Consider the following 19,100-nt stretch of genomic DNA (forward strand, 5'->3'; position numbering starts at 1 on the left):
AAATTTCTTTCTCAAGTGCAGATCTGTGTATATATCCTTAGAAATAAATGTTTTACCTGACAGTAGCTTATCTATCAAAGGAAGCAAGAGTCAAGTGTCAAACAATAAATGGTTTGCATTTTGATAATGTATCCATTAATACTACTATGAAAATTCTTAGACCTTTATTTTGAGTACAAATGCATACTGGTATAAATGCCATTGGGCAATTTAAAACTGTACTTTGTTTTTTCTAAGTAAACTTTAATAACATTTCCATAACTGATTTCTGATGTTCCACAGCAAAATGAACATGTTCATTAAGCTACACCGTAGCCAGTTTATTTCTATTTAATTCATTTCACTCCTCTTTGTCCAGTCGACACTGTATCAAGTTTATTCTTCCTCAGACCATCAGAAGTTGACATTTTAGCTCATACATGTGCTTCTCTCCAGTATACCTTGCTCCTGTACTCGTTTTATTTTTTCCCCATTATCTTTCCCTCACTGTTGGTGTTTCCCTCTCCAGCTGCCTTCTAATCGCTCTTTTACACAGGACTTTGCTCTTTTGTTTTCCTTTCTTTCCCATTTCTCTTATCCTCTTTTTCTCCAAGTGAACTCTTTCCTATCCCTTTAACACCATGTACTACAGATCTATTCTGTACCGAACCGTTTTGCATTGCTTTCTCATTTTCCTCAACTGCCCCAGAATTTGTGTACCCTTCTTACTCTTCCATATTACTGTCATTCTCCTCCGTTTTATTTTCTACCCCATTTGTTTTATTTTTTATTGCTTGACTTTTTACCTGTTTGAGTAATACCAGCATAATTTTTCTCATCCATTTCCTTGCTATGCCATCTCCTATCTCTTCCAACTTTACCCCATACTTATACTTAGTTGTTCACAGAAATTTTTTTGGTATTGTTTTCATATTACCTGAACATATCTTGTTACACTTTATTTCACCAAGTTTAATTTCTAAAACATGTAACCTTCTACTCTTTCATATTCACATCTTTACCAAATATGTGTTTCTATTTTTTCTTCTTTTTTAATCATTCATGGGCTCAGAACCAGGTTGACATCATTTGTATTTTTGGTCTCCTGTGGGTCCCAGTTTCTTGAGTTTCTAGCCAATATTCATCATTTCCTCACATTTTTTCTGTCTCAGCCCAAGTTCCTTCTCTTTGTAGCACCTTTTCATTTTTCCCTACATGCCTGCTAACCATTAAGTCTCCTGAATACCTACCTTCTCAGATATACAATGGCCGAGGTTTAAGGGGCCATCATCCAGGCAGTCATGAAGGTGTTTTCTGCTTGCAATGGCATCCTGACAATTGTTGTTTTTTTTTATTTCATTTTATGGCCTAGCCTGAGTTTTGATGGTGATGTAAGCACATGGGTCACTGTAATGGTGGCCTGTGTCCCTTTGCCAGAATATGTGTGCTCAACCACATATGCCAAAAGGAGCTACCATCCCTGTCTTGGGCAGACACACCCATGTCTTTCTGGCATCAGCTCCTCACATTGTGGCAAGCACCTGATCGTTAGCCGAGACCTTGTCATCAGAAGATCAACTACCATACCCCACTGAATAGGTATGCAAAGCCCTCCCTGTCTGTACTCTCAAGCTCCCAAGTCAATATTATTTATTTATTTGGCATTTGTTTATCAGGAAAGTCTGACTGCACATGAATCTTGTTTTCAATGGAAGCCCAGGAAGAAAAGCATAGTTGAATTAATAAACTACATAATATTATCATATGAAGTGTAGCAGCAAATAGAATCAGCATACAGGATAAATAAAGTCAAATCAGTCGAACATAGAGTGAATACTGAACAACAATAACAGGATATTAAATACCAAGTAATACACAATAAATCGTTAATTAAATTTGGGTCTCCTGGGGTGTAGTTAGGGCCTTATCCCAGTATACTCTCAGAGCAGGCTTACTTTACAGCTTTATCTTTCATCCTTTCAAAACATTGTAACTGACCATACCTGCATTGTTAACATCTTTAGTGGAAATAACTAAATTAGGAAAGGGATCTAGGAAGTTTATTCTGTAAAGCAGCACTGGTCTTAGGCAACAAAAGAGCCATAAGCAAATGAATCCATGGGCCAACCCAGTGTTCCCCCTCTCTTTTTCTCCCATTCTGGTCATACCACATTATTTATTTATTTATTTTGTACACTTTAACTTTCTCTTCAGATGTTTCCTTTATCCTTTTTAACATACTGTAACTGCTCACATCTGCTGTGTAACAACTGTGGAAGAAATAACTGACTTAACAAGGGGATCTGGAGAACTTCAGACTTCCAAAAGACATTAGTCCAATTCTGGCCTAAACAAAAACTCTTCTACTGTTTCGGATCTACTAAAACTAATGGCTGATCACAGTGATTAGACCTTGTTAAAGCAGATATAGAAGTTAAGGGTAAAGTCCATTTTAATTGGATATCATAGTTAAAGTTTAAGTGAGATTTGTCAGCTGACTTCTCGATTTACAGGGTGTTCATATAGTTTTTCTAAAGTTAGCAATCTCCCATCAAAAAAGTCCACAACTCTCACAGATCATGCATTTCCTACCCCAACATCATTCATCCCCTTGTTCTACTTCAAACGCATACATCCTAAAAAAGTCTGCATTTTGCTTGAATATATTTCCACTGACACCCCGTTGGGTAACTACTTGGCCAGCATGTTGACCTTTGCTCCTCACCTTTGTGGTGGTGTGATCTCGGAGTTGGTATATTTAGTTAGGGGGTGGGGGGAAGCCCCCCACATAGGGTGGTGTTGGGGGAAAAGCCCCTACATGGGTGGGTTTTCTTGGCTTTGGTTTTGGTATGTTTGTGGGGTTGAGCAAGCAGTTACTTACCTATAGTGATCTGTCAGTGTTCCGAGAGGTCGATTTTTGGAGTTTTGGGATTTTCGTCTCTGTCTTTTGAAAGTTGGGTATGTGGGATTTCAGTCTGCTGAGGTAGACCCATATGAGTGTGTGTGTGTGTGTGTGTGTGTGTGTGTGTGTGTGTGTGTGTGTGTGTGTGTGTGCGTGTGTGTAAGTGTGTGTATATATATATACACACACACACACACACACACACATATATATATATACATATATATATATATATATATACATATACACTACCATCTGCTCTCCTCCAAATAGCATGAATTATGTCCCAAATGAAGTCCTGTGACAGTACTTTTCTCCCAAGTGATGACATCCTGCAGAACTCTGATAGTGAACTCCTTAAAGACCTGACAAAGGCATTTGACCTCATTGACCAATATCTTCTCCAAAACAAGCTAATTGAAGGTGGTGTCAGCCTAGATGCTACACCCTGGTTTAAAAACTTCCTCACTGATAGACACTTTAGAGTTAACATAGGAACCTCCGAATTAAGTTCTACACCTGTTAACACAGCTGCACCTCTAGGATCCATTCTTGTCCCCCTCCTCTTCTCCATATTCACCAACAAACTTCCTTGTGACCTCTACCATCTCACATTCTTCCTCTGGGCTGAAATCCTAGTCATTTATCGATCAGGTCATTCTCATACCATCATTCAGTGTCATCTCCAGTTTGACTTACACAAGCTCCATCAATGGCTCATAAACCATAGACTCCTTCTTAACCCTTTCAAGACCAAAACTATGTTTACTGGAACTCCACAAAAAAATTTACATGGCACCTGACTTGAAATATCTTTGATTTTTCACATTTTTGCTTCTTACGCCAAGAAAAACCCTGCAACATTCCAGATAATCTGTAACAGCATCTGTTGATTCATTACAAACTCATTTCACTGTGAGCATCACTGTATTACCTTATGAAAGAGCCAAATGGATTTCTATAAAACACAGATCTAATCTGCTTTAGGATCCCAACTCTACAAACTGCTCCAACTCCACAGATTTATTCCTGTCACATATAGATTTCATAGGTTCATAGGTGTGTACTAGGCTAATGGCCCTGGAGCCTTTACAGGCCTAACCCATAGAAGTGCCCTGGCATCATGCTGCCCGATGTTAGTTCCCAGTGCCTCTATCAAGTAGAACCACTGGAGTGATCCCTGGGGTAAACTTTCTATTACCTGCTCTGCTTGACATGTATGGGAGGTCTATTGCAGAGCATGGGCAGCTCTGGGTGAGGAACCGTTCCTCCAGCTTGTTCTGTTGATTGTGGTAATGAGGTGGAGGTCTCTGGAGCACGTGGTGTGGAGGGATTGGGATTTCTTTAGATGTAGCATTTCTAACAGAGCTGGGTCAGGCATGAATTTGAAAGTCAAGTAGAGATTGCCTCTAAGTAGGCGATATGAGACAGAGAATAGCTGGAGTCTTTTGAGTCTGTCTGTGTAGAACATGTGTTTAATGCCTAGGATCCTACTTCTGTGGCCTCTCCAGCTGTTGCAGGTGTCTAGTGAGGTACATGCCAAATGGGGCATTATACTCGATGATTGGTCTAATAAGGGATGAATAGAGAGAGAGAAAGAGAGAGATGATGACCTCTTTCTTCCTGGATGTAAAACCCTCAGTAATGAGATGTGGCACATAGAAGGACTTTCTGACCACAGTGGCAATGTGGTGGTTGAAGAAGAGGTTGCTGTCAACCTGCATCCCCAGATCTCTTATAACACCTTCAGTGTTCAGTGGGCTTCCATTAATGTGGTAATTAGTGAGAACTGAGTTTTTACCAAGGGGGATGATGACACCTTTTTTTGCGTTAAGCTTAAGGCCATGGTTTCGACACCAGCCATTCATCTCAGTGAGGCCTTTTTGTAGAATGTCTGCATCACTTGGGGAGTTAATAAACGCCCCCAGTTTGCAGTCATCTGTAAACTTGGTCAGCCAGAGTCCCTTTGTGTTGGCCTGGACTTCTGAGAAGTAAATGCCAAACAGGAGAGTACCCAGGACTGATCCCTGTGAGACTCCACTCTTGATTGGTCAGCAGTCTGACTTGGAGTCCGCTACTTTCACACTAAGTTCTATCTGAGAGCCAGTTTGTAACCCACCTAGTGATATAGGGGTTGATGTCTAGTTGGTGAGTTTATCAATAATTCCTGAGTGAGGAATGGTATCAAAAGCCTTGGCCAGATCTAGGTAGGCTGCATGCAGTGCCTTACCTTCATCCACAGCCCTGGTGACTGAATCAAAGAAGTCAACCAGGCTGAGCAGGCATAATCTCCCTTTCACAAAGCCAAATTGTGTGAGGTCTAGAGATTGGAGATTTCCTATAGCTTTGTTAATCAGGTCCATGATGATGCTCTCCATAGCTTTACATATCAGTCCCATCAGGCTAATGGGAACATAATTCCGAGGGTCTGTAGTCACTCCCCCTTTATGGTGAGGGATGACTGTAGCAGTGCGCCATTTGGTAGAGACAAAGCCTGAGGTGAGGCTGTGACTTAACAGGGCATACAGGTGTGGTGCCAGTTCACTTTGTAGTTCATGTAGAACACATTTAGGGATATTGTCGGGTCCCTTGGAAGCTGTATTCTTGGCCTTGGACATTGCAGCTTTAACCTGTGCAGCAGTAATACTGGATGCCTGGCATTCATCTGGTATTGTGATTGGGCCTTTAGGGGGTAGAGAGGGGTATAGTTGGCACTGAATCTGTCAGACAGTATGTTGGCAATATCTGTTGGCTCAGTATAGGAGGTGCCATTATGCAGTAACTCAGAGCAAATCTGGGTATTGATGTAGAGGTTCTTGATATAGCTGTAGAAGGCTTTGTGATTGTTTTTAGTGTCTGCCACAATTCTGCCTTCATAGCTGGCTTTAGAGGATTTGAGGAGGGATCTCAACTTTTTTTTGAGGGTAATAAGGGAGTTTTTCCAGTTTTGGGACTTCACCTTTTTCTGCAACAGTTTCTTCCTTTTGTTGTATAGTTTATTAATGGCAGGAGACCACCAGATTGGCTTCCTTTTTTTTGGAGGAGAGCGTCTTGGTTCTGTTGGGTATGGCTAATTCCATGCATTTATGTACATGTTCATACAGAGTATTAGTATATGATTCGGCAGTCATGCAGCTATTTTTCATTGGCATGGATTCCGTGAAGTTAGCCACTTCTGTTTTTAGGAGTCCAAAGTCAGCTTTGGAGAAGTTTTTCAAGGTGGTTACCTTTGCAGGGGGTGTGAATGAGATGTGGATTTCCATGGCGATTAGTTTATGGTCAGATCTCACCAGGGAGGGATTGACTATTGGTGTAGAGTAATGGTCACCCATGTTAGTAATAAGCAGGTCAAGAATTTTGCTTCCTCTAGGGGGGTCAGAATGAGCTGGTCTAGTGCATTGGAATTAATGAATTCCAGGAAGTGTTGCGCCAGTATATTGGTGCTTGAATAGTTTTTCCAGTTGATGGAGGGGTAGTTGAAGTCTCCTAGTAAGAGAGTGTTGGGTTGGATTTTGATACATTCCAAGGTGCTTAGGAATGTGGAGTGAGAGTCTAGGGACATGGTTGGGGACCTATAGCAGGCTATGATCTGGATCACTATCTTACCCAATGTTAGTTGTACCTGAAGTATCTCAGATGCATTATGCTGGGCTACTAGTCTGGAGGTGTGCATATCCTTTATGAATATGGAAACAACATCTCCTTTGGAGCTTTGGTCCATGTTTTGGGGCCGAAAGGTGTGGAATGAGTTATAGCCTGGTAGTGCAAGGGTGCTTTCTGCTGCTTTAAATCAGGCCTCCGTTACAGGACAAATGTCAATGTTCTCCAGTTTGAGAAGGGCTTCAAGTGAGTGCATCTTGAGATTTAGACTTCTAGCATTGAGCAGCATGACCTCAGATTGCATTTATTTATAGCTGTTACAGTGGTAATTTGGTCTTTGGAACACCACCCAAAAAAGGCACTATAGTGTTGGCAAGAGCCTTAGCCAGTATTCAGAACACCAGGGGTGACAGATGCAGGCCATCTCTGCCAAAGCATTGAGGTCTGTCAATCATGTCATCTCAACCAGACAGATACTGGATTTCCTTAGAATGACACCAGAAACTTAGCCAAATGTTGAGGTCAATCATTTTTTGTTTGTACTGCGGTATCATTCTGGGTGACAGTAGAATATTGCTCAGGGCTAGTGTCATATCTGCCTGGCCACATAATCCGAGAGCTTCACCATGTCTCTTTTCATGTAGTCCAGGGAGGTGAGTCTCAGGTCATTCACATCCACATGGACAATGACAGAGTCATACTTGTACTTGTTATGGAGTGACCTGAGTGCATATGTTATGTGTCGGATTCTGGCACCTGATAGACAGCTGACTGTTACCTTTTCCTTATTCAGTCTAGTGCGTGGGACATCTGTGTGCCTCACTGTTGAGTCACCTATGATTAGTATATTGGGCAAAGTGTTTATAATTAGGGGCTTAGGTTGAGTGGCACACTGTGGAGGTGAGCTATGAGTCTTGTGGTTTGTGTTGTGGTGGTCAAGTACATTTCTGTCTTGGAGGTCTCTAATGTTTGGGAAAATTTTTGAGAGCCTCTGCAAAGGTGGGTGAGTGGTTTGTGTTTTTATATGAAAGCTGTGATAGTGGGTGTTCTGAAGTTCTATGTGTTCCATGTGGTGTGGTGCAGCTGTTGACCTTCTGCTCTTGACCAGGTAGTTTGGTCTTGGCTGGAGAGTACATAGCTTCCAATTTGATGATATAAGTGCATCTCTCACAGGTCTGAGTGTTTGGAGGTAAGAGGAGAGGGTTGTCTGTGTACATGAGGCAGTTGTTACACTGCCTCAGAATGCCCAAGTGCACCAGGTTTATAGGAGAAAGCACAGGGTACTGCCCTTCAATCATGCCAGGAGGGGTGGTCATAACTACTAAGTACTGGAGCTATTTCCATGAAGAATGACTAGTGTTGATGGCACTTAGTTGTGCTACAATAATAGCTACAAAAACCTGTTGAAGTGCAAAGTGATTAGGCTATTTGAAGTGCAAGAGAGAAAGAACTAGCAAGATCTAAGGGAAAAACTGAAGAGCAGATGTTCTGGCTCCAGTAACAGTTTACATCAGCTTGGCGCCACTGCACGAAGCTTAAACAAGCACAAACCCACACAAACGTAGGCTTTTACACCAGAAAGTTGAAAGGGATGGAAAAACTGCCCAAACGGCTAACAAACAACAAGTTCTGGGCCAGAAAACACTTCTGTTGTGGTAGATAGGCTACCTAGTACTTACCACTCCCACTGGTAATCTAGAAGGCTTCCCTCCAGCACAGAAAGTCTTGGGATGCTCAGAAGCTTACAAACAGTCCTGTATACAGCAAATCTCGATCTGGACTAGACTAGTTACAGGAAAAGTGGGGAACAAGTGTAAATGCAGGCTTTTAAACCAGAAAGTTGAAAGAGATGGAAAAACTGCCCAAATGGGCAATAAACTACAATTTCTGGGCTAGAAACCACTCCTCTTGTGGTAGATAGGCTACCTGGTGCTTACCACTCCCACTGATAAGCTAGAAGGCTTCTCTCCAGCACATAAAGGCTTGGGGGGTTTAGAAGCTTGCAAACAGTATTGCATTCAGCAAATCTGTATCTGGACTAGACTAGTTACAAGAAAGGCAGGAAACAAGTGCCAAAGTGGGTTTTTAAACCAGAAAGTTGAAAGAGATGGAAAAACTGCCCGAATGGCCAATAAACTACAATTTCTGGGCTAGAAACCACTCCTCTTGTGGTAGATAGGCTACCTAGTGTTTACCACTCCAACTGATAAGCTAGAAGGCTTCCCTCCAAAACAAAAAGGCTTGGGGGGCTCATAAGCTTACAAACAGTCCCGGATACAGCAAATTTGTATGTGGACTAGACTAGTTACAATAAAGGCAGGAAACAAGTGCAAATGTGGGCTTTTAAACAAGAAAGTTGAAATAGATGGAAAAACTGCTCAAAATGCCAATAAACTTCAATTTCTGGGCCAGAAATAACTCCTCTTATGGTAGATAGGCTACCTAGTGCTTACCAGTCCTACTGATAAGCTAGAAGGCTTCCCCCCAACACAGAAAGGATTGGGGGTGCAGAAGCTTACAAACAGTCTTGGGATACAACCAATTTGTATCTGGACTAGCCTAGTTACAGGAAAGGCAGGAAACAAGCCCAAACATGGACTTTTAAACAAGAAAGTTGAAAGAGATGGAAAAACTGCCCAAATGGCCAATAAACTACATTTTTTGGGCCAGAATCCACTCCTCTTGTGGTAGATAGATTACCTAGTGCTTTCCACTCCCACTGATAATCTAGAAGGCTTCCCTCTTACATAGGAAGGCTTGGGGGCTCAAACAGTCCTGGATACAGCAAATCTGTATCTGGACTAAATGTGTTACAGGAAAGGCAGGAAACAAGCTTAGAATGTTTTTTTTTTTTTTTACAGAAAAGCACCTAAAACAGCACTAAAGAAAACTCCTCATACAACCTGAGTCACTACTCACAAGGCAGATCAACCCTCATTACTCTAGAACCAAGATTAGCAGCACTGTACATGCAATTTCCTCTCACGCTCTTACTCTTTGTCAAGCTCTCCTTATTTTCCTAAAGGAAATTATAACTTACTCCAACTTTAGTATGTAACTCAAAAACACATCATCCAAGCCAAATAATTTTACTTAAACATAAACACATTATCTAACAGTTTGCCGTCATCTCCTTCCCAGGATTCTTTTCCTCTTTCATATTTATTGAAGGTTGACCCACTTAATGCATATATTATTCATTACACTATTCTTGATTGTACATTGCAGTGTGCTTGTTCACAATAATATATATATGCAGATTAGTGTAACTAGTCTGATCTACTCTGCTACAGATTACATTGTGATACCCATGCCCTGGCTCAGCAATGAAGGAGCCTCAATCCTCACCACTAACGCCAATGAGGGCCATCTCATATAGGAGGAAAGGATAACAAATACACACAGTAAAGTGCAATTTCACTTAAGAGCACACATAGATCACAGTCTGGGGCTGGTCACTCCCTTGCTCTCCAGGTCCCTAATAGGACTCCCCTCTGACACAGCTATAGGGTCCAGATGTCAGGCTAGTGGGCAAGCTAAAACCTCCAACACCCTCTCTGTCCAATCCTTGCTTTGTGACCCTGCCCAAGTAGTGACACATGCACACACACACACACACACACACACACACACACACACACACACACACACACACACACACACACACACACACATTGAGAAGAGGTTATACAACCACACAAGTACTCCTGGGGAATGCTGGCACAGGTTCTCTAGCTGTACCCCTTTTTCCCAGACTATACAGTAGTACCGACTGCCACCACACACTAATAATTAGCAGCTACCCAAAGGCCCTTAAAAGGGTGTCCAATTATTACTGTGGGATATCTAATTGGTAGTATATCCCAGGGCTGCTAAAGCTATTAGAGTGGTTTTGTAAAATTATACCAAAGGCATGCAAGTACTCTAAAGAGATTAAATTATCTCTACAAAAAGCAGCCACAGTTGAAAGGGTTTAAAATATTTAATAACAAATAGTCAAAACACAAGACAATACTTTTTACTACACAGTGCTAGTCAAGAGTTCAGAGATCACAGTGATATACTTAAAATAATTCAGTAGTACATTTCTGACATCACAGAAAAACACTTAGTCTAATTTTTCTAGTTTCTAGCTATTTCTAAGAGAAAACACAAGTCTAAGATAATCTTACATATAGAGCAAGACAGTGCTGATGAGTTGGATAGTCAAGACAAAAATGCTTAATGTTCTCTGATTCTCTTTGTTTTAAAATCACATTCCTGGTTCACATTACATCATTCTTCACACTTCACTGGGTTCCCAGGCTAACAGAAACTACATTTCCATTCTTCACCTCTGGGCAGAAACCAGAGCAATAAAGGACATTTATGCATGCAAATTCTGGCCATTAACTTTGGCCTTAAAACAATAGCAAGAATTCCTCATCTAGACTGGCTGGAGCCATGTTTACATCAAAGGGTCACAACATACTTTACTTGGTCAGTAGAGTGCACTGTTGTTGCATTTTTCTCAGTTCTACGTGTAACAATATTTTTACCATTTAAGACAACAGGTCTGTGGTTTACATTAATATTTACACATGACAGAATTATCTCCAAACTTCCATCTGGCTAGGCTGGCAACCTTCACCCATTTTCACCCAATCTTCACACATATTTCTGTGTTTGTTAAATGCTTTGTATTTCCCCCAGGGTGAGCCTGAAACTGGTCAGCATTGATCAGTGCACTACACTAGTTAACAAAAATCAACCAATCAATCGATTTTGTACCTAAATCTGAAGTTAGATCTCAAAGGATACTAGTATAAAAGGCCAGAATTATTGAGGAATGTGCAATAGTTGTCTTTGGTTTTACAAATGTTGTTGTTATACCTCCAACATAACTATGTTAACATAACGGAAAGATTTTAGAAAGTCACAGAACTTGTCTGTTTCAGTTTTTTCACTTGTACCCTGATGATGGTTAATGCAGTATATAATACATTTTATGTTATCATATATAATGTTTTATGAAGTTTCTGATATCCGTAAATGCACACCACTGTCAGCGTGGTATAAATATTGTGCATTAAGTTGAATTATTATGAGGAAAAGCTTCTAGAGAAACCTTTATGCCTGAAGGTGTCCAGAATACTTCTTTCATTTCTATGCAGCAAGCTCCATCCATATATATTCTCCCACAACCTGAATGCATGGTTCATTCATTCCTGTTGATGGCCAGGGACCTTCATACCGTATTAGTGTCATCCTAATTGTTTCTACCCAGAGGCAGATTACTAGGAAACTACACAAGAAAAAAATGGCATCATTTTGTGCTGCTGGTGTCTTCTAAAGAGTTAATGCCATTTTCAGTTCCTGTTTGTCCTGTGTAAGAATATTTAATAGGTTTATAGGTAATTAGTAGTCTAGCTGCCCTTGTGGTCCATATTAAACCTATTCAATTTTCCTTTCAGAGGTGCGAATCAATGCCTGTACTTTGTATCTGCGGTGTAACCACCTTTACCAGTATACCAAATCCCAACCCTAAAAAGCCACCCCTGCAGGGGGCACCTGGATTTGAAACAAGGACCACTTGATCTTCAGTCAGATGTTCTACCTGTAACTAAGCCCTAATGGATAAAGAAATATCGACACAGATCACCCAGATCTATCATTATGCTTAGTATACAACTTTTATATCTGGATGTGCAAATCAATTCTACTCAGCATACTTCTCTCCTTCCCCCTACCTTCTTCTTGAATGGTGTACAGATTTTTTTTTTTTAAATTTTTGCTGTGATTGTTTTTGTTTTGCCTTAGTAAAGTGTAGCAGTTGTCTTGAGTGTAAGCTGTTTTTTCAGAGCATTGTGGGTAAAAAGAAGACAAGGAGCCTGGGAAAGTTTTAGATGCTGTGCTGCCTAATGACTGATAGCATTAGTTGTACTGTTGGTGAGAAAAGACTTGCTATATCCAGCTTTATCTTTATGGTAGGTAGTTAACTTTTTATTTACTAATGAACCATTATCAAACCATTATTATTGTCCATACAGATTGAATATTTCTTCTGCACTCAGCAGGACTATTATTTAATATTCCTACAGTCAGATTTATAACACTGAGTGCACTATATACTATACTGACATTTGTTTGACTATTACAAAGCAGTGGAAATCATAGCTCTCAACGTCATAGCACAGAAAATCTGGACAGAGCAAAAAAAATGGGGGGACAAAGCACCAAAAATAGGGACAGTTTTTAAATGTTATTCTTATAGATTTAGAAAGTGGCTAGAATAAAAGGTCTTGTGTTACTGTATATTTTCTGAAGGATATGAAGTATGAAACTCAAAAGCCTATCATTATTTAGTGAATTCAATGATTTCAATCCTCACTGATTTGCCTCAGACATTCAGAAAACCACACATTTTATGTGGAACAGCCCAAAAATATGATGGAAAATGTGGACATTCTGGGAAAATCAGGACAGTTGAGAGGTATGGTGGAAAATAATCTAAGAAAAGATTAGAATTTTCTTTCTGAGAGGGTATTGGGATATATAAAACTATTCTATTGCATTACTCCAGTGTTAAAGTCAATTATAATTTTCATAAAACCCGAGTGTTTCTTCCATGCAAATAATTAGATATTTGTTTTTACTGTACCTTTTTTTATTTTTATTTTTTCAGTTTTTCCAGTCAGGCATAACAAAATCATAGATATGTTGTATTACTTTATACCGTCCTTTGTTGTTCAGGTCAGACAGTTTTTGCTGACTACAAAATGCTTATGGTGTAGCTAAAGCTGCAGCTTTTGTCCACGGTTAATAGTGATGTAAACAGTTGAACATTTTTGTAGAAAACAAATATTGTTATCACTTAATCTATTTTTGTTGGGGGGGTTGATTTCTAAACTAATTTTAGCCAAGTGATATGCCCTGTTGCATCTTTATAGCTAGAACTACCTCTTTTAGTTTTCTGTCTCTAGTATTCTGACAGGATGCTAATCACATGAAAAAATTATTTAAAGTAGTAAAGCTTGCAGGAACAGTTGAAGCACATTGTCAGTCAGAGCTGTCAGGCCACGTAAAGTGAAATATTAAACAAGATATGACTTCGCAGACAATCTAGGAGGTGCATCTAGGTCCTTAAGTGCTAAATTACATTTCTTTTGTATTATCTTTGTGACTGTTAAGTCTGGGATCTGTTTTCAGCAATGTATTTTTCGCGGTTTCTAGATCAACATTAAGAAACAGAATTTTCATAGTGTTTGTACTACAGATAATATTTGTATGGATGTTTCATCCAAACAGATTTACTCTGGATTGTTGTAATTAATCAAAAGCCAAGAGAAAGTCCAAAAACTCTTGTACATTTGAAGCCTATAAAAAAAGCTGAAGTACAGTATAAAAGAGTATCAGAAGTGCCATTGTAGAATCCTGGACTGGCTAATTAGAAAACATTTGATTGGAGACAAAGTTAATAAAAATGTGTGTCCTGACTGCACTAATGTAGAGTTGAATAGATTTCACCATGTGGAAATAGAAATAAATGTGCCTACAAAATGTATGCATGGTTGCAAAGAATAACATTAGTTTTGCTTTACTTCCACAAGGGGTTTCAGCTGGACCATACCCTAATAAAACAAACAAACAACAAAAACAAAAATACTTCTCAGTTAATTTCAGTTTAACTGCAATGCAAAATATTAAAGGCTGTTAGGAAGGCTGTCCTGTGTCCGGCTTAAACATCAGGTGTTTGCTCTTATGATTTTATAGGATAAATTGAAACAAATCCAATTACTCATTTTTACAAGCTAGCTAAATGGATTAGTGTGGGAGATGTTCGTATTTCAGGTTATGATGAGGGTGAACCTAACATTGCTCAGTTTCAGAACGGTAAGCAAAATTACAGTGGTTGGGGTGGGAAGGCATAAAAGCAGTGCCATTGTAAATTAGAAGTCAGCACAAAACTATAGTCTGGAAATACAGAAAGACAAACCTGTCAAGTAAGATGAGAATATATGATTATACTATACTATACGGTTATTACCTTTACAGCTTGTCTACTACCACTAGTGAAATCAGTAATGATTCATTTATATGGTCATTACATTTGTGAATGTTGCAGAAACACAGCCTGTTTTCTATGCGAAATTCTAAATTGTAGACCTTTGGATTTTGCTGTCATGTTATCCATTTCCTAGACCTTATGAGTGTGTAGGTACTCCTCTGCAGTGAATTGCATTTGCAGAATTCATTTACCTTTACACGAGCATACTCTCTTTTTTGGATGATATGAGGTGGTGCATTTAGTGATTTAATTTGTTTTCCATTAGGTCTGTTTCATTTCTAGCTCCCTGGCAATGTAAACAGATTTGATTCATGCAGACCTGCCACATAAACAAAACTGTTGGATAAGTATTTCTGTAACTGGGTGACAGACTGCAAGAAAGGTAATAAACATTCAACCTTTGACCTCATCTCAAGTAGTTTTTAAAAGTCAGTACAAGTGTACCTGCAATGACAAAAAATCATCACCTGAGTGACTTCAACACATTCTACCCTCTTCTTCCACCTTTCATTGCCTATGTCTCCCTACCCCCTGAATTATTTATACTATAAATATGTACATAATTCCATAGTCTGTTTTCTCTCATAAAATGCTACATAACTCTTTCTGTTTGTTATACAAGTTAATCTCTTGTCATATATTGCATACTGAGGGATAACACCAAGTTTTGTAATATTTTATTTCCTTTATATGTAATGTAACTGCCTTTATACCATTTGCTCTGTTTATGTTGTAACTGTAAGATTCAACCCATGCTAAGCCTTTGATTGGCCACATGTTCATTAGTACTCTCCCTCATAAACAAAATTAAGTAACTAAATAAACAAATCTAAAATATATATAATGGAGTTTCAGATGAAACATCACTTTGAACTACTGTATGTTTTCCTGTTTATATATATATATATATATATATATATATATATATACATATACATATATATATATATATATATATATATATATATATATATATATATATATATATATATATATATATATATAAATATATATATATATATATTAATAGCAGCAATAGAATATAAATAAGATAAGGCAGTAGAAAAAAAAAGATGATATTGTCCGTAATTCTGATTCCAAGAATCCCAAGTGTAAAGTCTGGAACTTATGCTTTTAAGTGTGAAATATTTATAGCATGCAAGTGGCAGGCAAAATGTTGGTAGCTGAATAGCAAAATCAGTGAGCTCATAGAGTTGCCACCTTTTCGAATACCCAAAGTGGGATATTTTCTGTAAATAGATGAGATTTTGCAGGACAAAACATACTCACGGCTAGTGCAAAGGACAGAACTTTACTTTTTTGCCAAATAAAAGCTTATTCTTGTAGTATTTGAGTTGCTTATGCTAGTTCATATAACATTTAGGTGTTTTAGATACAAAAAAACTGTTTTATGCAAGTAATAAAGAAATGTTATGAAATATATTTGTCCTAAAATCTCAGGACGATTGTCATTTTTTAGTTTTTCTTGCAGGACACAGCTGTCCAAAGAGGGACAGGTGGTAACCCTATTCAGGGCCCCATGCACATATTCAGTTATTCTGTTGATGACATATGTTACTAATTTATGAATAACTAATAATCAAAACTTCCCAAGGTTGCTAGATGTACTTGTACACAAAAGCATAGCTATGTTGGGCTGAATAGGGCAGCTGCTCTGAGTGGAAGCTGATAGGGGGTGTGATTGGTTGAAAGAGATCAGCTGGATGTGCAGTACAAGCTTTCATTTTCATACCAGCATTTTTGAATGCCCGTGCATAAATGAAATACAGCTTTTCCCTTTAGGACTGAAGCACGTGCATCAGTGCATTGTGTGTGGCATAATATTTATCAAGCTGATTGCTGCAACTGTAGCAAGTGGCTGACTACAGTTTGTAAATGTAGAAGATGTGCAAAGTTCAGAGGGGCACAGACTCAGAAGACCTAGGAAAGAGGTGAGCAAAGCCAGATCAGAGCAGGAACCTTTTTTCAACTGTGGAGATTGTAGGACCACTCTTTCCTACTCCTTATTGAGGAGGATATGGAGATTGTGAGGCAATGGAGATTGCTGGGGAGGATGGTTTAACTGAGTTACAAACCTTTTTATTCAACTTATATTTGAGGGTTGACAAACTGCGGAACACATACCAGGTACAAAAAGAGCCAGCACTATAGATCCACAATGTTTGTACATATTTTGTCGTATGGCAATTCACACCACTGGTTCATGAATAAAAAAGTATGCTTCTCTTTTGTGTGGATAGTATTTTAGTCAGCTGGTTGTTCACATTGTTGATGGATGAATCAGCAAGTGTGCACAATTTTCTGAATGATTAATTTATTTGGTGGTTAACAATAGCAAATAATGAATAAATGATGATGCACACAATCTTGTCCATGTATTTGTCCAGCAGCCATTTCACAGCCCTGTACACATGCTTATTTAGTTTGCCTCTGGCTGTGGTGGCTGTGAAAGGGTTGTACCACAGGCAGACATGCTATGAGGAATTTGTCTCAGTTTGGTGGGAATGGGATGTAGGATCGATGTTGTGCTATACTGAGGAGTCGCATAGAATGCTAGACTGTCAGGATCTCTGGCTACGGTAGAGGCCAGAAAGATATCTCTGTTTGATGGGAGAAGTTGGAATGTATATTGGGTGTTATACTGAGGAGTCAATGGGACCACTAGGCTATCAGGGTGTCTGGCTGATGCACTGATCTTGCTATGTCACAAAGAGGGGAAGGTTTCATGTATAAGAGGATCTGTTTATACGGGGCTTGCTCTAGAATCAGATGTGATAATTCATTTGGTAGGTAAGGCTTTATAGTAGAGGTGTGCCATGCTAATTGAGCATGCTTTGCCATCTTTGTTTGCAGTATTATTAATCATGTAAGCTAATTTTCGTTGGTTTGGACTTCTCTTTTCTCTTCAGAAAAGGATAATAGAATACAGAAAAGGATAACAGAATACAGAAAAGATGTTCTGAATCTTGGAAGGTTCTGAGTACTATATTGCTAATAAGTAAGAAATTATACAGGCTGAAATTTATTTTTTGAGTTTGATCAAGTGGTCTAAGCTGTGATGTTGAGTGGATTTGTTTGTTGTGTGGGTATCTGTGTGTGTGTGTGTGTGGGGGTGGGGGGGTGGGGCTGTCTTACCTCTCAACACCCTTGTTCAAGACTTTTGTATATAGCCAAAAGTAATGGGGACATAAATGTCAACACTCAGGGAAAATTTTTTAAGTATTACCTGAATTCAGTTGAAAAGATAATAGAGCAGTAGGTTTTGTGTCAGTGTATGTTCTAAACAATAATAAAAATAAAACTTTAAAATCTGGCATTATTGACTGACTGTCATTCTCAGTACTTACTGGAAAACCTAATATTTTACAACAGAATTAGCAAAAGCATGAGGAAATGGCAGAGACATTCAGCAAATGCCTGCACACTTGAACCGTATGATGCCTGTGTGAACACAATGCTTGGGCTGCCAGTGGACAAGTGTTTTTAGTAAGAGTGGTAAAGCGAAGTGATTCAGTGACATACAAATTAGCTAATAATTTGATCTTCATCATAGGCTCATAAGTAATTATAGGTTCATAGGTGATTATTAGACTGTGGGCCACAGTGGTGCAGCGGTTATCATTGTCGCCTCACAGCAAGAGGTTCTATGGTTCGATTCTCGACTGGAGTGCCTTCTGTGTGGAGTCTGCATGTCCTCCCCACAGTTGAGTGATGCTTAAAGACATGCAGGTAGGTATGTGCGTGAATGGGTGTGCCTTCTTTGAAGGTTGGGTGTTGGGCTGGCACCTTGGCATCATAAAAATCTGCTGCCAGTCATTAGTGGACTGGAGTTCTGGTGTGGTGACCCATAACTGGGAAAAGCCAAAAGACATTAGTTTAGGTGAGTAGTAGGCTAACAATCTCAGGGAACCTTTTTAAGCCTAGCCATACTTCCCAAATACATCTGAGAATTTGTGATACCCTATGGGATGATGCAGTCTTTAGCATGGGTAGTCATGCATTTATAGGAAGCCTCTATCTAGTAGAGATATAGGTACCAGACAAGGGGTACATTTCCAATTCTGCACCAACTAGTCTTAAGTTAAGCTTGAATTAGATTAGTGAAGAACTCTACTTCACATGGATAGGAAGTCTGTTCCAGAGAAGAGAGAGATGAAACCTGTCTCTCCAACATGTCCTGTTTATGCTGCAGGTGTGGTTTAGGTCCTTAGCTTGGAATTCAGATGCTGTTTGTCTTGCAGATATGCAACAAGTCCATCAGAATGAGATCAGTGGATGCTTTGTAGGCCAGGCATAGATCATCTATCAGCAATCTGTAGGAGACCAAGTATAGGGATATGACTTTGAGGTGGGCTGCGTAGAACATGTTTAGGCCATATGTTCTTTTTGTGAGGAATCTCTGTGGATTCTCTAGTGGTTGCATATGTCTTGTCAGGTATATACCAAATGGGACATTGTAGTCAATGATTTTTCTGGTAAGGTTCATGTACAAGGGAACAATAACATCCTTGCTCCTTTATGCCATCCCTTTGCTTGTAAGTTGTGCAATAT

The 19,100-nt window shown here is 39.2% G+C and overlaps 1 protein-coding gene across 1 annotated transcript in view; it reads left to right on the top strand.

Annotated features, from left to right (window-relative positions):
• PLCB1 (phospholipase C beta 1) overlaps positions 1 to 19,100 on the top strand; it is a 4,354,095-nt gene that overhangs the window by 197,200 nt on the left and 4,137,795 nt on the right. The window lies entirely within an intron of this gene.

Source organism: Protopterus annectens, chromosome 1.part2, assembly GCF_019279795.1.
Source record: "Protopterus annectens isolate FY-2018-M chromosome 1.part2, PAN1.0, whole genome shotgun sequence".
In the NCBI taxonomy this organism is placed as follows: Eukaryota; Metazoa; Chordata; order Ceratodontiformes; family Protopteridae; genus Protopterus; species Protopterus annectens.